The 25,301-nt window shown below is 44.8% G+C and overlaps 1 protein-coding gene across 6 annotated transcripts in view; it reads right to left on the reverse strand.

Moving 5' to 3' along the window:
- Positions 1-24,895, reverse strand: part of TBC1D5 (TBC1 domain family member 5) — a 1,053,329-nt gene extending 1,028,434 nt beyond the window's left edge. For 4 of the 6 annotated variants that reach the window (XM_063922184.1, XM_063922178.1, XM_063922180.1 and 1 more), the window contains exon 1: positions 24,761-24,895. The gene's annotated coding sequence lies outside the window, so the exon portion shown is untranslated. Of the gene's footprint in view, positions 1-10,310; positions 10,573-24,664; positions 24,684-24,760 lie in introns of those variants that run through there. The other 2 variants (XM_063922183.1, XM_063922182.1) reach the window with 2 other exon arrangements.
- Between the last annotated feature and the right edge of the window lie 406 nt (positions 24,896-25,301).

Genomic DNA, 25,301 nt, shown 5'->3' on the forward strand with positions numbered 1-25,301 from the left:
TTAAGGTCCCACGGAGCCACTGGGGGCACAACCGGGGGCTGTATATGTAGTACTCCTTTTACAAAAGTCTGGACTTCAGGAACTGAAGCCAATTCTTTCTGGAAGAAAATCGACAGGGCCGAAATTTGAACCTTAATGGACCCCAACTTGAGGCCCATAGACAATCCTGTTTGCAGGAAATGTAGGAATCGACCCAATTGAAATTCCTCCGTGGGGGCCTTCCTGGCCTCACACCACGCAACATATTTTCTCCAAATGCGGTGATAATGTTGTGCAGTCACCTCCTTCCTGGCTTTAACCAGTGTAGGAATGACCTCTTCTGGAATGCCTTTTTCCCTTAGAATTCGGCGTTCAACCGCCACGCCGTCAAACGCAGCCGCGGTAAGTCTTGGAATAGACACGGTCCCTGCTGAATCAGGTCCCGTCTTAGAGGTAGAGGCCACGGATTTTCCGTGAGCATCTCCTGAAGTTCCGGGTACCAAGTTCTTCTTGGCCAATCCGGAGCCACGAGTATCGTTCTTACTCCCCTTTGCCGTATAATTCTCAGTACTTTGGGTATGAGAGGCAGAGGAGGAAACACATACACTGACTGGAACACCCACGGTGTTACCAGAGCGTCCACAGCTATTGCCTGAGGGTCTCTTGACCTGGCGCAATACATGTCCAGTTTTTTGTTGAGGCGAGACGCCATCATATCCACCTTTGGTTTTTCCCAACGGTTCACAATCATGTGGAAGACTTCTGGATGAAGTCCCCACTCTCCCGGGTGTAGATCGTGTCTGCTGAGGAAGTCTGCTTCCCAGTTGTCCACTCCCGGAATGAACACTGCTGACAGTGCTATCACATGATCTTCCGCCCAGCGAAGAATCCTTGCAGCTTCTGCCATTGCTCTCCTGCTTCTTGTGCCGCCCTGTCTGTTTACGTGGGCGACTGCCGTGATGTTGTCCGACTGGATCAACACCGGCTGACCCTGAAGCAGGGGTTTTGCCAGGCTTAGAGCATTGTAAATCGCTCTTAGCTCCAGCATATTTATGTGAAGAGACATCTCCAGGCTTGACCATACTCCCTGGAAGTTTCTTCCCTGTGTGACCGCTCCCCAGCCTCTCAGACTGGCATCCGTGGTCACCAGGACCCAGTCCTGTATGCCGAATCTGCGGCCTTCTAACAGATGAGCACTCTGCAACCACCACAGAAGAGACACCCTTGTCCGTGGCGATAAGGTTATCCGCTGATGCATCTGCAGATGCGATCCGGACCATTTGTCCAGCAGATCCCACTGAAAAGTTCGTGCGTGGAATCTGCCGAATGGGATTGCTTCGTAAGAAGCCACCATCTTTCCCAGGACTCTTGTGCATTGATGCACAGACACTTTTCCTGGTTTTAGGAGGTTCCTGACAAGTTCGGATAACTCCTTGGCTTTCTCCTCCGGAAGAAACACCTTTTTCTGAACCCTGTCCAGAATCATTCCCAGGAACAGCAGACGTGTTGTCGGGGTCAACTGAGATTTTGGAAAATTCAGAATCCACCCGTGTTGTTGCAGTACTACTTGGGTTAGTGCTACTCCGTCCTCCAGCTGTTCTCTGGACCTTGCCCTTATCAGGAGATCGTCCAAGTAAGGGATAATTAATACGCCTCTTCTTCGCAGAAGAATCATCATTTCGGCCATTACCTTGGTAAAGACCCGAGGTGCCGTGGACAATCCAAACGGCAGCGTCTGAAACTGATAATGACAGTTTTGCACCACGAACCTGAGGTACCCTTGATGTGAAGGGCAAATTGGGACATGCAGGTAAGCATCTTTTATGTCCAGGGTCACCATAAAGTCCCCTTCTTCCAGATTCGCTATCACTGCTCTGAGTGATTCCATCTTGAACTTGAATTTTTGTATGTACAGGTTCAAAGATTTCAGATTTAGAATAGGTCTTACCGAGCCGTCCGGCTTCGGTACCACAAATAGCGTGGAGTAATACCCCTTTTCCTGTTGTAGGAGGGGTACCTTGACTATCACCTGCTGAGAAAACAGCTTGTGAATGGCTTCCAATACCGTCGCCCTGTCTGAGGGAGACGTTGGCAAAGCAGACTTTAGGAACCGGCGAGGGGGAGACTTCTCAAATTCCAACCTGTAACCCTGAAATACTACCTGCAGGATCCAGGGGTCCACCTGTGAGCAAGCCCACTGCGCGCTGAAATTCTTGAGTCGACCCCCCACCGTTCCTGAGTCCGCTTGTAAAGCCCCAGCGTCATGCTGAGGGCTTTGCAGAACCCGCGGAGGGCTTCTGTTCCTGGGAAGGAGCTGCTTGCTGCCCTCTCTTACCCTTTCCTCTGCCTCGGGGCAGATATGACTGTCCTTTTGCCCGCTTCTTATAGGACCGAAAGGACTGCGGCTGAAAAGACGGTGTCTTTTTCTGTTGGGACGCCAAATAATTCCTCCCCTTTATACGGCAATACTTCCATATGCCGTTTGGAATCCGCATCACCTGACCACTGTCGTGTCCATAAACTTCTTCTGGCAGATATGGACATCGCACTTACTCTCGATGCCAGAGTGCAAATATCCCTCTGAGCATCTCGCATATAAAGAAAAGCATCCTTTAATTGCTCTAAAGTCTGTAAAATACTGTCCCTATCCAGGGTATCAATATTTTCAGTCAGGGAATCCGACCAGACCACCCCAGCACTGCACATCCAGGCTGAGGCGATGGCTGGTCGCAGTATAACACCAGTATGTGTGTATATACTTTTTAGGGTAGTTTCCAGCCTCCTATCAGCTGGATCCTTGAGGGCGGCCGTATCAGGAGACGGTAACGCCACTTGTTTTGATAAGCGTGTGAGCGCCTTATCCACCTTAGGGGGTGTTTCCCAGCGCGCCCTAACCTCTGGCGGGAAAGGGTATAATGCCAATAACTTTTTTGAAATTAGCACTTTTCTATCTGGGTTAACCCACGCTTCATCACATACATCATTCAATTCCTCTGATTCAGGAAAAACTACAGGTAGTTTTTTCACCCCCCACATAATACCCCTTTTTGTGGTACTTGTAGTATCAGAGATATGCAAAGCCTCCTTCATTGCCGTGATCATATAACGTGTGGCCCTACTGGAAAATACGTTTGTTTCTTCACCGTCGACACTAGATTCAGTGTCCGTGTCTGGGTCTGTGTCGACCGACTGAGGTAAAGGGCGTTTTACAGCCCCTGACGGTGTCTGAGACGCCTGGGCAGGTACTAACTGGTTTTCCGGCCGTCTCATGTCGTCAACTGATTTTTGTAATGTGCTGACATTATCACGTAATTCCATAAACAAAGCCATCCATTCCGGTGTCGACTCCCTGGGGGGTGACATCACCATTACCGGCAATTGCTCTGCCTCCACACCAACATCGTCCTCATACATGTCGACACACACGTACCGACACACAGCAGACACACAGGGAATGCTCTATTGAAGACAGGACCCCACTAGCCCTTTGGGGAGACAGAGGGAGAGTTTGCCAGCACACACCCAAGCGCTATAATATATATGGGAACAACCCTATATAAGTGTTGTATCCTTATAGCAGCTTAAATATAGTAATATCGCCAAAAAAAGTGCCCCCTCTCTGTTTTACCCTGTTTCTGTAGTGCAGTGCAGGGGAGAGTCCTGGGAGCCTTCCTCACAGCGGAGCTGAGCAGGAAAATGGCGCTGTGTGCTGAGGAGAATAAGCCCCGCCCCCTATTTCGGCGGGCTCTTCTCCGGAGTTTGTGAGATCTGGCAGGGGTTAAATACATCCATATAGCCTCAAGGGCTATATGTGATGTATTTTTTAGCCATAAAAAGGTATTATACATTGCTGCCCAGGGCGCCCCCCCAGCGCCCTGCACCCTCCGTGACCGCTGTGTGAAGTGTGCTGACAACAATGGCGCACAGCTGCAGTGCTGTGCGCTACCTCAGGAAGACTGAAAAGTCTTCTGCCGCCTGCTTCTGGACCTCTTCCATCTTCGGCATCTGCAAGGGGGGTCGGCGGCGCGGCTCCGGGACCGGACTCCATGGCTGGGCCTGTGTTCGATCCCTCTGGAGCTAATGGTGTCCAGTAGCCTAAGAAGCCAATCTATCCTGCACGCAGGTGAGTTGACTTCTCTCCCCTAAGTCCCTCGATGCAGTGAGCCTGTTGCCAGCAGGACTCACTGAAAATAAAAAACCTAAAAACTTTTTCTAAGCAGCTCTTTAGGAGAGCCACCTAGATTGCACCCTGCTCGGACGGGCACAAAAACCTAACTGAGGCTTGGAGGAGGGTCATAGGGGGAGGAGCCAGTGCACACCACCTGATCCTAAAGCTTTATTTTTGTGCCCTGTCTCCTGCGGAGCCGCTAATCCCCATGGTCCTGACGGAGTCCCCAGCATCCACTAGGACGTTAGAGAAAGTATCAACAGTTTAAATGATTCCAGAACAAAGGGATTCACCTTTACAGGATAAGAGGGGACAGACTAAGGTTATAAGGTGGTGTTTGGTATCCAGCTGTAGGGTATTTTAAGGGTAACATTCCGGTGTTGGTTTGCGGAAGATCGCATGTGCCTGCGGATAGTTAGGTGCAGAAGCAGAATATAAATATAAACTGTATTTACTATATATTATGTATGCGGCAGGAATCCAGAGGAGACCACCCACAAGAGCAGTTGGGAAAGACATCGCCTACCTTTTCAAATCGACCTATGACCTCTCTTGTACTGTAAAAGTGCATTCCTGTGTCCAATGGACAAAGGGATTACAGTATCCATTGTATTGCTTTTGGAAGCATTGTATAAAAAGCCTGTTGCAGCCTGGCCGGGCACAAGACTCTCAACGCTATCAACCTGATAGCGGAGGACCAGACCGGGAAGCGCGCGCGAATATTCTCACGTACGTACTTTGACTGTAGCCATTTACTCTGTTGTATTGTAGTGCATAATTTGTATTGTTAACCCCCTTTCAGAAATATTACTCTGTGGTGTCGGAACCTAGTGATTAACTACAAATCGGTGTTGTGTTCTCTTTTCCCTGCTAAGATTTAAAGTGTATTGCATTGCCTAACTGTATAAGGTGTAAAAGCGTATTAATTGGGTGTATATGCGCTGCGAGTGCTTTGTACCGTCAGCGCAGCATTTGTACACAGAGTCCGTACATGGTACGGGACTCATTTACGCAAATAGCGTAAAAGGTACGTAGAGTGCATATCAAGTCTAGCGGCCGCAGCGGCTCCATGGTAAAAGTGTGTTTAAAGGTATAGCTTTATGTTTAAAGATAAAATCGACATTATCAGTACGACAAATAGGCTCGAATAAAACCCTTCTCCCCGTTGAGACCGGGGTACCGTGACAATGACACACTGTTGACACAGCTTTTGTATCGCAGCACGCACTACTTCCCTTTCTGGGATAAAAACTGGCAAGGTTGATTTGAAAAAATCGGTGGGGGGGCACTTCTTGAAACTCCAGTTTGTACCCTTGGGACACTATGTCTAACACCCAAGGATCCAGGCCCGAGTGAAACCAGACCTGACTGAAGAGTCAGAGACGTGCCCCCACTGGTACGGACTCCCTGTAGAGGAGCCCCAGTGTCATGCGGTGGACTTGGCAGAAGCCGGGGAGGACTTCTGCTCCTGGGAGCCTGGCACAGCAGGCGACCTTTTCCTCTTCCTCTACCTTTAGAGGCAAGGAAGGACGACCCTCTTCCTTTTTTGTATTTATTAGGCCAAAAGGACTGCATCTGATAATGCGGCGTCTTTTTCTGTTGTGCAGGAACATAAGGAAGAAAGGATGACTTACCCGCTGTAGCTGTAGACAACAGATCAGCGAGGCCGTCACCAAACAAGACCCTACCTTTATAAGGGAGAGCTTCCATAGCTTTCTTAGAGTTGGCATCAGCATTCCATTGATGAATCCACAGCGCTCTCCTGGTCAAGACTGCCATGGAATTGGCACTTGATCCCAAGAGGCCAATATCCCTTGCAGCATCCTTTAGGTAAGCCGCAGCGTCCCTAATATAACCGAGTGTTAAAGAATGCTATCCCTATCCAGGGTATCCATGTCAGATGCCAAATTATCTGCCCACTTGCCAATAGCACTACTCACCCATGCCGACACCACGGCAGGTCTAAGCAGCGCACCCGTAGTGACATAAATGGATTTTAAGGTCGTTTCCTGCTTACGATCCGCAGGGTCCTTTAGGGCAGCAGTGTCAGGAGATGGAAGCGACACCTTCTTGGACAGCCGTGACACAGCCTTGTCCACATTGGGAGATTACTCCCACTTCTCCCTGTCGTCAGAGGGGAAAGGATATGCCATTAGAATTCTCTTGGGAATCTGCCACCTTTTGTCAGGAGATTCCCAAGCTTTTTCACAAAGAGTGTTCAGCTCATGAGAAGGGGGAAACGTCACCTCAGGCTTTTTTCCCTTGTATAAACAAACCCTTGTATCAGGAACAGTAGATACTTCAGAAATATGTAAAATGTCTTTAATTGCCACAATCATGTACTGAATACTCTTTCGAATTTAAACTGGCCTCACTATAGTCGACACTGGAATCAGAGTCTGTGTCGGTATCAGTATCCGCCATTTGTGTAAATGAACGCTTTTGTGACCATGAGGGGGCCTGTACCTGAGACAAGGCGTCCTCCATGGATTTTCTCCACGTTTGTGTCTGAGAATCAGATTTATCCAACCTTTTAGTCAATAATGCCACATTTGCATTCAATATACTCAACATATCCACCCAATCAGCAGTCGGCGGTGCCAACAGAGTCACTCCCAGCGCCTTATCTGCCCCCACTGCAACTTCCTCCGGGGAGGAGCACTCAGCCCGACATGTCGACACACACGTACCGACACGCACAAACACACTGGCTTTAGGGGACAGACCCACAGGAAAGCCTGTTAGAGAAACACAGAGGGAGTTTACCAGCTCACACCCCAGCGCCTATCCCGGTACTGAGAGCAATACACACTGCCTCAGACCTGTTTGTGCTGCTATTATAATGGGTTAATCGCACCAAATTACTGTGCCCCCCCTGATACTTGTGCAGGAGAGTGGAGGTCCGGGCCAGCGTCTCTGTCCTGTGAAGAGAAAATGGCGCTGGTAAGCTGTGAGGGCTAAGCCATGCCCCCTCACCAGCATGCTGTAGTCCCGCTCAAATTTAAAATATTTATACTGGCGGGGCTATATCAAGTGCCTAGGCACTGCAGACATATATACTTTGGCCAGATTATTTGTTAGACTCCAGTAATCATGCTGCCCAGGGCGCCCCCCCTGCGCCCTGCACCCTGCAAGTGCCACCAGAAGTGTGTGTGGGAGCATGGAGCGCAGCGCGACCGCTGCGCGGTACCTCATTACTGAAGTCTTCTGCCGTCACTGAAGTCTTCTGATCTTCTTTATACTCACCCGGCTTCTTTCTTCTGGCTCTGTGAGGGGGTTGACGGCGCGGCTCCGGGAACAAGCAGCTAGGCGCACCAAGTGATCGAACCCTCTGGAGCTAATGGTGTCTAGTTGCCTAAGAAGCAGAGCCTTTGAACTCAGAAGAAGTAGGTCTGCTTCTCTCCCCTCACTCCCACGAAGCAGGGAGCCCGTAGCCAGCAGGTCTCCCTGAAAATAAAAAACCTAACAAAGTCTTTTCAGAGAAACTCAGTAGAGATCCCCTAGTGTGTGTCCAGTCTCTCTGGGTGCAGAATCTAACTGAGGTCTGGAGGAGGGGCATAGAGGGAGGACCCAGTTCACACCCAAAGTCTTATAGTGTACCCATGTCTCCTGCGGATCCTGTCTATACCCCATGGTCCTTTTGGAGTCCCCAGCATCCTCTAGGACGTAAGAGAAAAAGTATTTCAAATATTTTCTGAAGTGCTTCCAGAACTGGATGAAGCATACAAGTTTTTGAGACTGAAGAACAAACAAGGATTTTAGTTAGGTCTTTGTAGTCCATCTTTAGTAGAGTAGCAACCAGTATTTTTTTACGTTTTGGCGAGTTTTGTAAACACACACAGAATGCATACCTCTTGCAGCAACGCCAACTAACACACCACGTAGGTCGTGAGGAACCGTGTCTGAAAAACGGTATTTGAAAGCAAGATAAAGCTCTTTTAAGTTTACTAGGAGTAGCCTTTTCTGTTTGAATCCTGTTTCCTCCTGGAGCTTTTACAGAAACAAACTTTCTTTCCAGGGCACATCCGAGAACGTTCATCATCTTCGGAAAACTGCTGTACCTGATGAACGGATTTGTACAGGAAGGGCTTCCCCTCTATATTTTTCAGGTTCTGCCACAATGTTATGGGTTTCTTTAAGTTTTCTTGATTGTTTTACCATGTATTCTGTGACATTAATACCCCTTTCAAAGTTAGGAACTCAAGTTATGTTTAAGTTTTAAAATTTCATGATTTCTAGTGTTAATTATGCATGCAGTACAACAGTAATTGAACGTCAACTTCATGATTTTTCTTCTCCAATATGAAACAGAGTACCATGCTGATTTTTTGTGTGACAGTAATGTATACCTTTGTTAAGCACATAAAAAAAATGTGGGATATCTAATGTTAATTGAACCTAGCGTTTTTTAAGTCTTTTAGAAAAACGTGCGTTTTTACCGTAACTGAAAACGTAAAGCAGATAAAGTGATTTGGTTTGGATTTTTGGATTTGGGAGGAAGAGTTACCTTATGGGTCCAAATTTCATGGTGATTCTTTACTACACACCCGTCATATTTAAAATAAACTGCATAAAGAAGCCGCAATTAGTAAATAATTTAATAAATTGAAAAATAAATATTTAATAAACGAATTGTCAGACAGTCAAGATATTTGGCAGAAATAGTTGTTTTGACATCCTCTCTTAACTAAAAAATGTTGCAAAAATCTGAGATGGGTGGTGGACATTTCATTTTTGGGGGGTAATTTCATGTGTAATGACCCCCTTACTCAGTGCTCTCTACAACGACCCTCACTCATGCTCCCCACACTGTGATCTACACCGACCTTCCCTCATTATTTCCTGCACTAACCACTATACACACAAAAACCAATACAGTGCTCCTAGATCAGACGTAGGCGGGGGGAGGAGGGGGGGGGGGGAATATAATAAACAATCATTTACTGTAATTATAATGTAACAGTTGAATTCTAATGCACCCCCACCCTCCCCGCTCTGCCTAAGCCTGATCTAAAAGTAGGACTACTGTTTTATATTGTCAATAATACAGTGTAGCATACTTTAAGGGGCACTACTGTGTGGCATACTGTGTATAAGGGTGCTACTGTGGTGTACTGTGTATAATGGGTACGTACTTTGACAATCTGTGTATAAGGGGTACTACTGTGACATAATGTGTATAAGGGGTACTACTGTGGTATACTGTGTATAAGAGGTACTACTGTGACATACTGTGTATAAGGGGTACTGCTGTGTGGCATACTGTATATCAGGCGTACTAATGTGTGGCATACTGTGTATAAGGGGTACTACTGTGTGGCATATTGTGTAGCAGGTGTACTACTGTGTGGCATATTGTGTATAAGGGGTACTACTGTGTGGCATATTGTGTATAAGGGGTACTACTGTGTGGCATATTGTGTATAAGGGGTACTACTGTGTGGCATATTGTGTATAAGGGGTACTACTGTGTGGCATGCTGTGTATAAGAGTTACTACTGTGGCATCCTTTGTATAAGGGGTACTGTGTATACAGTGTACTTCTCATGGCAGCCCTGGTTATGTATGAGGGTGCTGGATGAGGATTCCTATTGGTGTTGGGTGATGGGTGTTGCTGGCTGCTGCTGTGATCTGTGCTGCTTGGTGATGGGTGCTGTGCTGGGAGAGGGGTGCAGGCTCAAAGGTGGAACTAGCGGCTGTGGTAGGGAGCACCAACCCAAATATTGCCTAGGGCATCAAATTGACTAGGGCTGGCTCTGACTGAATGTATAGTCCTGAATATCATTTTTACTTTAAGCTGAACAGGGAACACAATTTCCTTTTACAGCTTATACCCACATAGATCCAGGTCATGAGCTGCATCACACTGGCTGCATTATGGCATATAATTTAAACATATATACAATAACAAAGCATGTGAAACGGTAGTATACCTGGAGAGCTGAAGCTAAGAAAGTGATCAGATCCTTGTTAAAACATTGAATTAGCTACGTGTGCGTGTTTGAGGCATTTGAAAAGCAAATCTATGTCAACTGCATAATCCTTGCCGACTTACCCACAGGAAGAAAAATTCAATGAAACACCAAACTATAAGACACCTTTAAGATATCATCATTTCAAAAACAAATCACTCATAATCAGTATAATCAGTAATTATAATCACTTGCAATTACTGAATCCGGAAGAACACTCATTTCCAAAACCGCATTGAAAATTCAAAAACATCAGGTGAAAAACTTGTCAGACATCACTTGCTTGCCTCATTCCGCAGGTAACGAATAATAATAAAAAGAAAAAAAAATCAGCAAAACGGAGAGAATGCAACTGTAGGGAGCGACCTCTGAAAAGCAATATCTGGGTAGAAGGTAGACACAACAGGAGTCAGACTGAAAATCCCACCAGTATATCCATTATAGGAACAAAATCACTCAGCTAAAATCAGAATCAGTTCCACAAATTTTCAGCACTGGAAACAAATAAGTAATAAGTAAATGAAAATGCCTATTTAACTTCCATTCAAGCAGCAGCTATTCCAACATATAAAAACTATGAACATTACATCAGTTCTCGGAAATTTTGCCAACTATAAATTGACAAGTTGATGTCTCCCAAACATGAGGGCATTGTGACATATTTGCTTACAGCAAATATTTGTGTATTAGGAATAAACAGTACTTATTTTTTACGTAATAGGCAAATAACCAAAAAAAGTAGGATGTAAGGTATCATAAACGGTTAAGGTCAAGAAAGTTTCTTTTAGTCATCAAAAGTTAGCAATGTTGGGACAAACGTTAACAAATATATGGCATCATTCACGGAGTACCTGCCTCAACTCGTGAAAATACAGCTGTTCTGACATTTAAGCAAATGAACATAAGAATAGTTTTGCTTCCTGAACAACATTTAAAAATATGAAGTTGCATCAGAGTTGCTGCTGTGTGAGTAAAATCAGTTTCCTCTTTAAGATTATGTTTAGTGCTAGGATTACTATGTTTTATTTCTATGTTTAATTGTATAGTACAAAGGAAAAAATTATGTACCATCATTTGAATAATAATTCCAATTCATGGCAGGTGAATTGATCAGACGTTTCAATTTTTCAAGTGTGCAGCATTTACCTTTATATATTTGTAATTAAAAAATAATAATAATTTCCTGACCAAAGATTAAAAATACAATGGATTAACTAATCTGATTATAACTTTAACTAGAAACCCTTCTGACTTATATAAATGCAATATTACCAAAGCAATTCAAACTATATCTACTGAGCTAAACGGATGGAAACATTTAACTCTCTCCTATCTTGGAAGAGCAAATTTGATCAAAATGATCACTTTCCCCAGATTACTCTATTTATTACAGGTCCTTCCCCTGTTACTTACCCAAAAAGACATAAAACAAATTAATGGTCACTTTAGATCTTTTATATGGCGGGAGAAGATACCTCGCATTAGCTTACTCAAATTATGCCAGACTAAGGCCAATGGAGGAATTAATTTTCCTGACGTGGTGCGCTACAGTCATGCAGCTCACTTGAGATACTAAATTGATTGGATCCATAGCACTAATGTATACGCAAACACATTAATTGGATCTCAACTATTGGACAATTTAAATACTGCTAGTTTTCTGCATACTCATGATCAGAACATACCGATTATATTACCCTTTTCTTTGGGATACAAGGAATGTCTGACATATTTTGAGATATCAAAGTGGGTTTAATGCTCAACTTTCTTTACACCTTCCCTTTTGCAATAACCCAGATTTCCAAGGTGGCATGGCAGCCCACCCCTTCACACTATGGCGGTTGGGAGGGACCAATTCCATTGGGCACTTACTCCATCTGATGGAGAAAAGACCTTTCACATTTTCAGAAGCAGTGACTAAGTTTGTACTCCAAAATTATCCAGTAGCATTTTTACTGGATATTGCACAACACTATATTTCTACTGTGCTAAGGGAGTTTCAAGATTTAGATTGGGATAATCCCTTAGATAATCTCATATGTCGAGGACCTCCTCACAAAAAGGAAATTTCTTCTCCTTATGTATTCCTAGAAAACCCGATTGATCATACCACTATTCAATCAGGGATGGGTCAGTGGCTGGTTCACTTTCCGACCCAGGACCTTTTACATTTTCTCAATATTTCTTGCAAACTTTTCTCTTCTAGTATGTACCAGGAATTATTTTACAACATAATACATAGAACCTGTCTATCTAATAGACAGTTCCTCATGGGTTTGGTTCCATCTGATAATTGTCCTAAATGCGCTCGGGGTTTGCGGACTTATACAATTGCTTCTGGGATTGCCCAATAATTAGAGGCTTTTGGATGAGAGTCAAACGTGATGCAGAAACTACATTAAATTATGTCCCTCTCGCCCCAGAATGGGCCATATTCGGGTTCCCTCCAAAGTCTCAACGTATTACAAAAGGGGGGAAGAAGCTGCTTTTAGCCATAAGCTCAGCAGCTAAAAAAACAATATCACAGAACTGGATTTATCCTATCGCCCCGTCTTTTACCCTATACAAAGAAAAACTAAATAATATTTTTAGAATGGACTGGGTGGAAACTATGGGGTAAATTTACTAAGCTGGGAGTTTTTTAGAACTGGTGATGTTGCCCATAGCGACCATTCAGATTCTACTTAACATTTATCTAGCTGCTTCTAGAAGATCATATATATATATATATATAATCTGGTTGGTTGCTATGGGCAACATCACCAGTTCTAAAAAAAAACTCCCAGTTTAGTAAATTTACCACTATGTTTGAAAAGGAAAAACGGGCTGGCCCATTTTCTGATGTCAGGGAAAGTTATATTGCAACACAGACAATCTCAATACGCGAGGGAATTCACAGTAGTCTACGTCTGACTTCATGGGATGGACTACGAATTTTGGAGGATGATCCTCCTATTGCTCTTGAATAATGTTTTTATCTTATTTTTATTTTTTTCGAACATTATTTTGGTGGGGGAAGTGAAGGTCACACACTCTACTGGATTCACTTCGAACTTCTATATTCCATAATTTACGATTCTTACACAATATCTCATTATTTATTTATTTATTTGCTCTCGATCAGTATTTAATGAATGACATCACACTGTAATGTTAATCTTTTATTGTATTCACTTTTTATATTTATGTTCAGTGAAAGATGTGCTTTTATTCGTGCTTCAATAAAAAAAAAAAAAAAAAAAAGAATACAATGGAATCAAAGTGTTTTTTTTGTCTTGTTTTTTTGTTTTGGGGTGTTTTTTTAGGGATGTGGGCCATAGGATATATGTCAGAAATGGAGGTAAAACTGCCTCTATGCTTACATAGTCCATATTGACCTACAATTTTTGCCTTGGTGTTGTATAGTGTGTGTGTGTGTGTGTGTGTGTGTGTGTGTGTGTGTGTGTGTGTGTGTGTGTGTGTGTGTGTGTAAAACCCCACAAAATGTAATTTGTACATGTCAATTTCTACCAAAAATACATAAATGCCACAGTGCCGCAGAAGCCCCAAAATCCCCAATGTACAAAGCGCACTAGATACACACAAGGCACATGTACAACTACACTCAGGAGAGAATCTCCACGACTAGAAGTGCACATACATGTGCGGGGAGCCAGAAAAGCCAGCGCACTGTGCAAAAGTTTACACACCACATAAAAGCCTGGCCGCTCACCACTTTTTTGTAATCCCAGTTTGTCTAATAAATGAGAGAAGAGTGATACTGAGTAGAGTCATTCCACATCAAATCACCCAAAAAAAAAATGAATTGTCCACCACCCATCTCAGATTTATACAAATTCTTTCTAGTTAAGACAGGATGTCAAAACAGTTATTTCTGCTAAATATCGCGACTGTTTGACAATTTGTTTATTAAATATTGATTTTTTTATTTATTAAATTATTTACTAAACACGGCTTCTTTATTCAGTTTAAGTATCACGGGTGTTTATTAAAGAAAACCCATGAAATTTGCACTCCTAAGGTAACTCTTCCTCCCAAATCCAGAAATCCAAACCAAATCACTTAATCTGCTTTACGTTTTGAGTTACGGCAAAAATGCAAATTTTTCGAAAAGACTTAAAAACGCTAGGTTCAATCAATATTAGATATCCCCAAAAATTTTATGTGCTTAACAAAGGTATACATTACTACCACACAAAAAAATCAGCATGGTACTCTGTTTCATATTGGAGAAAAAAAATCATGAAGTTGACATTCAATTACTGTTGTACCACATACATAATTAACACAAGAAATCATGAAATTTTAAAACTTAAACATACTGTAACTTGAGTTACTAACTTATTTAATGTCACAGAATACATGGTAAAACAATCAAGAAACCGTAAAGAAACCCATGGCATTCAGGCAGAACCTGAAAAATATAGAGGGAAAGCCCTTCCTATACAAATCCGTTCACAGGGTACAGCAGTTTTTCGAGGATGATGATGAATGTTCTCGGATGTGCCCTGGAAAGAAAATAAGATTTTAAACCTACCGGTAAATCTTTTTCTCCTAGTCCGTAGAGGATGCTGGGGACTCAGTAAGGACCATGGGGTATAGACGGGCTCCGCAGGAGACATGGGCACTATAAAGAACTTTAGATGGGTGTGCACTGGCTCCTCCATCTATGCCCCTCCTCCAGACCTCAGTTAGAGAACTGTGCCCAGAGGAGACGGACAGTACGGGGAAAGGATTTTTGTTAATCTAAGGGCAAGATTCATACCAGCCCACACCATCCACACCGTATAACCTGGAATACACGCAACCAGTCAACAGTATGAACAAAAACAGCATCAGCCAAAGACTGATCTCAACTGTAACATAACCCTTATGTAAGCAATAACTATATACAAGCCTTGTAGAAATATGTCCGCACTGGGACGGGCGCTCAGCATCCTCTACGGACTAGGAGAAAAAGATTTACCGATAGGTTTAAAATCTTATTTTCTCTTACATCCTAGAGGATGCTGGGGACTTCATAAGGACCATGGGGATTATACCAAAGTTCCAGACCGGGCGGGAGAGTGCGGATGACTCTGCAGCACTGATTGAGGAAACATGAGGTCCTCATCAGCCAGGGTATCAAACTTGTAGAATTTTGCAAAAGTGTTTGAACCCGACCAAGTCGCCGCTCGGCAAAGCTGTAATGCCGAGACGCCTTGGGCAGCCGCCCAAGAAGAGCCCACCTTCCTAGTGGAATGGGCCTTTACCAAATTTGGTAACGGCAATCCAGCCGTAGAATGAGCCTGCTGAATCGTGTTACAGATCCAGCGAGCAGTAGTCTGCTTAGAAGCAGGAGTGCCAACCTTGTTGGCTGCATACAGGATAAACAGTGCCTCTGTTTTCCTAACCCGAGCAGTCCTGGCTACATAAATTTTTAAGGCCCTGACTACATCCAGGGATTTGGAATCCTCCAAGTCATCTATAGCCACAGGTACCACAATAGGTTGGTTCAATTGAAACAATGAAGCCACTTGAGTCCTTAATTCCGCTCTATCCACATGGAAAATCAGATAGGGGCTTTTGTGAGACAAAGCCACCAATTCTAACACCCGCCTTGCAGATGCCAAGGCCAACAACATGACCACCTTCCAAGTGAGAAATTTTAATTCAACCGTTTGAAGAGGTTCAAACCAGTGAGATTTTAGGAACTGTAACACCACGTTACGGTCCCATGGTGCCACTGGAGGCACAAAAAGAGGCTGTATGTGCAGCACTGCCTTTACAAAAGTCTGGACTTCTGGGAGAGAAGCCAATTCCTTCTGAAAGAAAATTGATAGGGCCGAAATCTGTACCTTAATGGAGCCTAATTTTAGGCCCATATCCACTCCTGTCTGTAGAAAGTGGAGAAAATGGCCCAGATGGAATTCCGCAGTAGGAGCATTCCTGGCTTCACACCAAGATACATACTTTCTCCAGATACGGTGATAATGTTTCACCGTCACCTCCTTCCAAGCCTTTATCAGAGTAGGGATGACTTCTTCTAGAATGCCTTTCCAAGCTAGGATTCGGTGTTCAACCGCCATGCCGTCAAACGTAACCGCGGTAAGTCTTGGAACACGCAGGGCCCCTGTTGCAACAGGTCCTCCCTGAGAGGAAGTGGCCATGGATCTTCTGTGAGCATTTCATGAAGATCTGAATACCAGGCCCTTCGAGGCCCATCTGGAACAATGAGTATTGTCCGCACGCTTTTTCGTCTTATGATTCTCAATATCTTTGAGATGAGTGGAAGAGGAGGGAACACATTGACCGACTGAAACACCCACGGTGTCACCAGGGTGTCTACTGCTACTTCCTGAGGGTCCCTTGACCTGGCACAATACCTCTGAAGCTTCTTGTTGAGGTGTGACGCCATCATGTCTATTTGAGGAAGTCCCCAATGACTTGTTATCTCTGCAAAAACTTCTTGATGAAGTCCCCACTCTCCTGGATGGAGATCGTGTCTGCTGAGGAAGTCTGCTTCCCAGTTGTCCACTTCCGGAATGAAGACTGCTGCCAAAGCGCTTATGTGATTTTCTGCCCAGTGAAGAATCCTGGTGGCTTCCGCCATTGCCGCTCTGCTCCTTGTCCCACCTTGACGGTTTACATGAGCCACGGCTGTGACGTTGTCTGATTGAATCCGAACCGGTAGGTCGCGAAGAAGATTCTCCGCTTGACGTAGGCCGTTGTATATGGCCCTCAATTCCAGTACGTTGATGTGTAGACAAGCCTCCTGGCTTGACCATAGTCCCTGAAAGTTTCTTCCTTGTGTGACTGCTCCCCATCCTCGGAGGCTCACATCCGTGGTTACCAGAACCCAGTCCTGAATACCGAACCTGCGACCCTCTAGAAGGTGAGCACTCCGTAGCCACCACAGGAGAGACATCCTGGCCCTGGGGGACAGGCTTATTTTCTGATGAATTTGAAGATGGGTCCCGGACCACTTGTCCAGAAGGTCCCACTGAAATGTCCTCGCATGAAACTTGCTGAAGGGGATGGACTCGTAGGTCGCCACCATTTTCCCCAGTACTCGAGTGCATTGATGGACTGACACTCTTTTCGGTTTTAACAGGTCTCTGACCCTGTTCTGGAGTTCCAGGGCTTTTTCCATAGGGAGAAAAACCCTCTTTTGTTCCGTGTCCAGAATCATGCCTAAGAAAGATAGCAGAGTTGTTGGAACCAATTGTGACTTTGGTAGATTCAGAATCCAGCCATGTTGCTGCAGCACTCTCAGGGAGAGCGCCACGCTTTTCAGCAACTGATCTCTCGATCTCGCTTTTATCAGGAGATCGTCCAAGTACGGGATAATTGTGACTCCCTGCCGGCGCAGGCACCATCATTTCCGCCATTACCTTGGTGAAAATCCTCGGGGCCGTGGAAAGCCCAAACGGCAACGTCTGAAACTGGTAATGACAGTCCTGTACAGCGAATCTCAGGTACGCCTGATGAGGGGGATATATGGGGACATGAAGGTATGCGTCCTTTATGTCCAATGACACCATAAAATTCCCCCCTTCCAGGCTGGAGATAACTGCCCGGAGCGAAACCATCTTGAATTTGAACTTTTTCAAGTACAGGTTTAGGGATTTTAAATTTAGAATGGGTCTGACCGAGCCATCCGGTTTCGGGACCACAAATAGGGTTGAATAGTACCCCTTCCCCTGTTGAACTAGAGAACCTCGACAACCACTTGTTGTTGACACAGTTTTTGAATTGCAGCTAAAACTATCTCCCTATCTGGGGAAGAAGCTGGTAAGGCCGATTTGAAAAACCGGCGAGGAGGCACGTCTTCGAATTCCAGCTTGTAACCTTGGGATACAATTTCCATTGCCCAAGGATCCACGTCTGACTGAACCCAGACGTGGCTGAAGAGTCGAAGACGTGCCCCCACCGGCGCGGACTCCCTCAGTGGAGCCCCAGCGTCATGCGGTGGATTTAGTAGAAGCCGGGGAGGACTTCTGCTCCTGGGAACTAGCCGTAGCAGGCAGTCTTTTCCCTCTACCCTTACCTCTGGCGAGGAAGGAAGAGCCCCGACCTCTTCTGGACTTATGCGACCGAAAGGACTGCATCTGATATTGCGGCGTTTTCTTTTGCTGTGGGGAAACATAAGGTAAAAAAGTAGATTTACCAGCGGTAGCTGTGGAAACCAGGTCCGCGAGACCTTCCCCAAATAAATCCTCACCTTTGTAAGGCAAAACTTCCATATGCCTCTTTGAGTCGGCATCACCCGTCCATTGGCGGGTCCACAGGGCTCGCCTAGCAGAAATCGCCATGGCGTTGACTCTCGAACCTAGCAGACCAACGTCTCTCTGAGCGTCTGTCATATATAAGACTGCGCCTTTAATGTGACCTAAGGTCAATAAAATGGTATCCCTATCCAGGGTATCAATGTCAGCTGACAAAGTATCCGTCCAAGCCGCTACAGCGCTACAAAACCAAGCTGGCGCTATTGCCGGTCTGAGCTAGGCACCCGTATGTGTATAAATAGATTTTAAGGTAGTTTCCTGTCTGCGATCAGCAGGATCCTTGAGGGCTGCCGTGTCTGGAGACGGTAGCGCCACCTTTTTGGACATGCGCGTTAACGCCTTGTCCACCCTGGGTGAGGATTCCCACAGTAACCTATCCTGCGCAGGGAAAGAATACGCCATAAGAATTCTCTTGGGAATCTGCAGTTTCTTGTCTGGAGTTTCCCAAGCCTTTTCAAATAACGCGTTCAGCTCATGAGATGGGGGAAAGGTTACCTCAGGTTTCTTTTCCTTAAACATGTGTACCCTCTTGTCAGGGACAGAGGGGTCATCTGTGATATGTAAAACATCCTTTATTGCAATAATCATATAATGAATACTTTTGGCCACCCTTGGGTGTAACCTCGCATCATCGTAGTCGACACTGGAGTCAGAATCCGTGTCGGTATTAGTGTCTTCTACTTGGGACAGGGGATGTTTCTGAGACCCTGAAGGGCCCTGTGACACAGTCAAAGCCATGGATTGACTCCCTGTTCTATCCCTGGACTCTGCTTTGTCCAATCTCTGATGTAATAAAGACACATTTGCATTTAAAACATTCAACATATCCAACCAATCAGGTGTCGGCGTTGCCGACGGAGACACCACAATCATCTGCTCCACCTCCTCCTTAGATGAGCCTTCCGCTTCAGACATGCCGACACACGCGTACCGACACCCACACTCAGGAATTTATCTATATGGAGACAGTTCCCCAATAAGGCCCTTTGGTGAGACAGAGAGAGAGTATGCCAGCACACACCCAGCGCCACCTGACACTGGAAACAAAATTCCCAGTTAAAACAGCGCTTTTATATAAATATATATATATATATATATATACACGCACTCACTGCGCCAATTAAATGTGCCCCCCCCATCTTTTTTGCCCTCTGTCACCGTGTTCAGCAGGGGAGAGTCCGGGGAGCCAGCTTCTATGCAGTGTGCTGTGGAGAAAATGGCGCTGGTTAGTGCTGGAGGATCAAGCTCCGCCCCCTCAGCGGCGGCTTCGGTCCCGCTCAAATTTCCAATACTGGCGGGGGATTATTTAATATACTGCCTCCGCAACATATATATTTGTTAGCCAGTCCCTAGATGTTTATTATTGCTGCCCAGGGCGCCCCCCCTGCACCCTTCAGTGCCCGCTGTGTGCGTGTGGGAGCAATGGCACGCAGCGTTACCGCTGCCCGCTTTACCTCAGAGAAGATCTGAAGTCTTCTGCCGCATTTGAAGTCTTCTTTCTTCTTATACTCACCCGGCTTCTATCTTCCGGCTCTGTGAGGAGGACCGCGGCGCGGCTCCGGGACGAACTGCGAGGGTGAGACCTGCATTCCGACCCTCTGGAGCTAATGGTGTCCAGTAGCCTAAGAAGCAGAGCCTATCATTTAAGTAGGTCTGCTTCTCTCCCCTCAGTCCCACGATGCAGGGAGCCTGTTGCCAGCAGTGCTCCCTGAAAATAAAAAGCCTAACAAAAGTCTTTTTCAGAGAAACTCAGGAGAGCTCCCCTGTAGTGCACCCAGTCTCCTCTGGGCACAGGATCTAACTGAGGTCTGGAGGAGGGGCATAGAGGGAGGAGCCAGTGCACACCCATCTAAAGTTCTTTATAGTGCCCATGTCTCCTGCGGAGCCTGTCTATACCCCATGGTCCTTACGGAGTCCCCAGCATCCTCTAGGACGTAAGAGAAAGTTTGTTTTTGTAAAAGTTCCAGGAGGAAATAGGATTTAAACAGAAAAGGCTACTCCTAGTAAACTTGAAAGAGCTTTACCTTGCTTTCAAAAACCGTTTTTCCGACATTCAAGGTGGATTGTCTAAGGTTTGTTCCTTACGACCTACGTGGTGTGTTAGTTAGCGTTGCTGCAAGAGGTATGCATTCTGTGTGTGTTTACGAAACTCACCAAAACGTAAAGAAGACCTAACTGAAATCCTTGTTTGTTCTTCAGTCTCAAAAACTTGTATGCTTCATCGGTGTGATAAATGCTTAGGTCTGGAAGCACTTCAGAAAATAGTTGAAATACTTTTTCATGATAGTGACATGGATGATGAGGACACAATTGTTTATAAGCGGTAGGTTCATAGTAAATTGGTTACAATAACTAGTACTGTGAAACAATTCCGCGAAGTCATTTGTAGTGCTGTTGATGATACAACAGCCCATCCGGCGACATGAAGACAGCAGGAACCACAGGTTTGGGTTTGTTTGTTTTTTTTTCTTTTTGTGGGGGGTGGGGGGTATCCAATTACAGGTGAAAATACACTGGGTGATTTTTTACGATGTTTCACCCAGATTTTTTTTACAGGCTATCTAATTTAGTCGCCTGCAAAAAAATACATTGTATCCCAAAAACACATAGGTTCAGTGAAACCTGTGTGTTTTTGGTAGAAACACCCCAGTTTCCCTGGATTTGGCTTCGCCTGCCTGAGGCAGGTGAAACACAATCCCTGATAAGCCGGCGTGAGCCGCCACTTTACGGGGCTAAATGGACAATTAGCCACGTTAATATACCGTGGCTAATTGCATAACCCCTTTAGTGTCACTATGACCACAGTCATAAAAAATTGTACACAAAAGTGATCTGCAACCTGGAACATACATACGTAGCAGCAATGTATGATAACATCTGGTACATTGGGTATATTATTCAATGTAATGAGGAGGAACAAGATGTGCTGGTACACTTCATGAAACAAAACTAATCAACAAATGTGTTGTCCCGGCCTTCAGTGTTTTGTTCCTTTATATTCACGTCCCCTGTGTAACGGAAGTGCCCACTGTCCAAGGAAGTACTGGAAAGCACTGTCTGCTGACACTTTAAGGAAAATTACAGACTGTTACAGCAGGTTCCAAACAAGGGAAAGATAATGCGATTGTTGACTCAACTTAGGTTTTGGACTCCAGTTAAGTTTAAGGTTTTAAATTTCATGGGGTTTTTTTTGCGTTAATTATGTATGCGATACAACAGTAATTGAACGTCAACTTCATTTTTTTTTTCCTCCACTATGAAACAGAGTATCATGCTGATTTTTTTGTGTGGTAATAATGTATACCTTTGTTAAGCACATAAAACATTTTGGGATATCTAATGTTGATTGAACCTAGCGTTTTTAAATAATTTTGAAAAACGTGCATTTTTGCCGTAACTCGAAACGTAAAGCAGATAAAGTGATTTGGTTTGGATTTTTGGATTCAGGAAGAAGAGTTACCTTAGGAGTGAAAATTTTGTGGTGATTCCTTACGAAGCACCCATCATACTTAAAAAAAAACTGGAAAAAGAAACCACGATTAGGAAATAATTTAATAAATTAAAAAATCAATATATAATAAACAAATTATCAGACAATCAAGATATTTGGCAGAAATAGTTTTTTTGACATCCTCTCTTAACTAAAATAAAATTTTTCATAAAAATCTGAGATGGGTTGTGGACAAGCCTGACTGAACGGACATGGAATGACCCAGTATCCTACCGTCACAATGCTCAAAGTAAGTGTGGAAGTACCCTTTTCCATCAAACTGCAACGGAAAACAATCATGGGTCCTCTTAATAGACCACCTACTTTTAATTGACAAGTTCAATCCCTTTTAGACTGAAAATGCAAATGGACCAATACGCAAATCACACAATGCATCCACACTTTTGTTCCATTTCAATAAATCTGAACACAAATATAAAAATATGGTTTCTACACCGCTCTGAAGAAATAAATAAATAAAATGTGCAAGAGATGCCCTTGCCTCGCCCAACCTCCCCTCACTGCGTGTGCACTCTTACACTACTCCCCTCTTTACGTCATTTTGCGCAAGAAACTTTTAAGCAACGGTGCACTTCCATAAAACAAGGCGCACAGCAGCTCCAAAGCTTCCAAAACTCCTGTATGCAGCAGAGCACATTTGGATATAATACATGATTTCCTCATTCCACATTAGGCTAAAGGGGACAACAAGCTGAATCCTTCGGTATCTGGACTCCAGGTCGACAACAAAAAGGTTGACACACCTTAGGTCGACACACATTAGGTCGACATGGACAAAAGGTCGACATGAACAAGGTCGACGTGGAAAAAGGTCGACATGCGTTTTTCACGATTGTTTTCTTTTTTGGAACCTTTTCATACTTAACGAACCACGTGGACTACGATTGGAACGGTAAGCATGGCGAGCGAAGCGAGCCATGCGAGGGGACACGGTGCACTAATTGGGGTTCCCGGTCACTCTACGAAGAAAACGACAACAAAAAAACATAAAAAACTCATGTCGACCTTTTTCCATGTCAACCTTGTTCATGTCGACCTTTTGTCCATGTCGACCTAAGGTGTGTGGACCAATCGGTGTGTCAACCTTTTTGTTGTCGACCTGGAGTCCCAGACACGAATCCTTCATGATGTATGACTTGCAACAGCTGATATTTGGGGACAAGCATTATCCCTGCAATTCTTTAAGCACTATTCAAATGATATATCACGCCCAATCCCCTTTCTAAAATCATCCCTGTTATCGCACCGATAGTAACCTGGTTTAACAGTGTAAAACAGGCATTCCCAACCACGGTCCTCAAGGCACACCAACAGTGCAGTAGGTTAAATCAAAATAACTGAGCTACTAATTAAGTCACCTGTGCTGAAGCCTGGATATCACTAAAACCTGCACTGTTATACCCCTTTCACATCGCACAAATAACCCGGTATCGACACGGCATATTGCCGTGTCGACACGGGTCAGTGTGCGATGTGAAAGCACTCTGCCAGAATTAGCGGGTCGCCTGACCCGGTAATTCAATTGTTAGAAACTTTTGCGCTATATTATAAATGTATATGATATGGCTGACAAAAGTAACAGACTCCTATTGAATTAAAAATGTTTAATAATATATGAATAGTCACAAATCATAAAACAAGACCGGTCTTAGTAATTTAAACATCTAAGATGACAAGTATATATACTTTCCATATTGCCGTGTCGACACGGGTCAGTGTGCGATGTGAAAGCACTCTGCCAGAAGTAGCGGGTCGCCTGACCCGGCAATTCAACCCGGTATAAAAGAAGGATTATACCCGGGTTGAATACCGGGTCAGGTGCAGTGTGAATGGGAGCCGCGTCGATGCGACACGGTTCCCATTCACAGCGTAGGGAGAGGCGGCGCAGGAGATGAGCTCATCTCCCAGCGCCACCCTCCACCCCCGCCCCTGCTGCTGCGCCCCCCCCGCTGCTATGGCAACCGACCCGGTATATTGCCGGGTCAGAAAGCCAGCAGAGGGGAGCAAATGCCGGATCCCACCCGGTAAGTACACGTTTCTTTTACCGGGTGGGATCAGGCATTTGCGATCTGAATGCAGTATTAGTGTGCCTTGAGGACCGTGGTCGGGAATGCCTGGTGTAAAGGGTTGGGTGCCTCGCTACCCCGAGCGTAGTGAGCTGAAATGATGATACCACGCCCGGCGGGGTCAGAAACAGAACGGGTGTGGAAGGGGGTGAAAATAATTGAATACCGCCCTTTATATGTTTAATGCATAGTATGTAACATGCATTTATACAGCCCAGCAGCAGCGTAGCACTTCCTCTTTCTGTAAACATCCCAATAAAATGATAACATTTACAGCCAACATGCAGTGCATGTGTGTTTAGCATTGTTACTCCGCTTTGAGCATGATGCTGTGCTACTGAAGCCAATGCAAGCCAGGTATTCTATGCACAGTGATCTATAACCCACTGTAAGGCAAGCCTCTGCAGCTGCAGTTATACGTACTTGATCATATGACTAAAGAGGAAACAATCATGTCAGCATCGCTGCAAACACAGCGCCTGTCATCTGTGCAAGCTCCTATAGAGCACCAGGTGGATCTGCACAATGCAAGAAGTACTACAAGTACATGCAGTCCCTAAGTGCCTGAAAGTTTATCGCGATAAGCCCATCATTTATACAGTAGCATCACTTCCATGTAAAAATGTACACAGTCCCATACATTACTAGGAAGCCACTACAGGTAACTGAGTGGAGAACTGTCTCCTATGAACGAGTTTTACCCTGCACCGTCACCTCTCACACCCTGCAGGATTGCTACAGCTGCTGCCACAACGAGAGGCGAGTATTATTAATAAGAAGGAGGAAAAGCACAGTACCTAGCTGGAAGCAGCCATGACAGGGAGACACTGGGAAGAACAGGAAACTACAAATCCCAGCAAGCTCTGCGGCTACAGCTACAGTGGCCGGAGAGGGACAGTTGTTGTAGGCATGCTCTTTGCGGAGAAGCTGTTACGGTATCAGGAAGTGCGAGCGAGGCCAGGACGCCCGTTCATTGCTGCTGCATTGCTGAGGGATAGCAGATATTGAGCAATATGTACACTCTAAAGTTAGACTATAGGAATAATTTAGCACTGTTAAAAAAAACTTGCAGACCTCTGACAATCTGCAACTCCCTACCGAGTATAACTAATATTGTATGGATTTTATTACATGAGACGAAAAGCAGCAGATGTTATTTTGTATTTGCAAGTTAATTTATTATTTAGAAAGATAATTTTTTTCTTCTTTTTTTCTCTTTTCATCCTAGTGGATACTGGGGTTCTGTACTTAAGTACCATGGGGTATAGATCGGGTTCACTGGAGCCTAGCACTTTAAAACTTTTAGTGTGTGTATGTGTGTGCTGGCCCCTCCCCTCT

The sequence above is a fragment of the Pseudophryne corroboree genome, chromosome 5 (genome assembly GCF_028390025.1).
Source record: "Pseudophryne corroboree isolate aPseCor3 chromosome 5, aPseCor3.hap2, whole genome shotgun sequence".
Lineage (NCBI taxonomy): Eukaryota > Metazoa > Chordata > Amphibia > Anura > Myobatrachidae > Pseudophryne > Pseudophryne corroboree.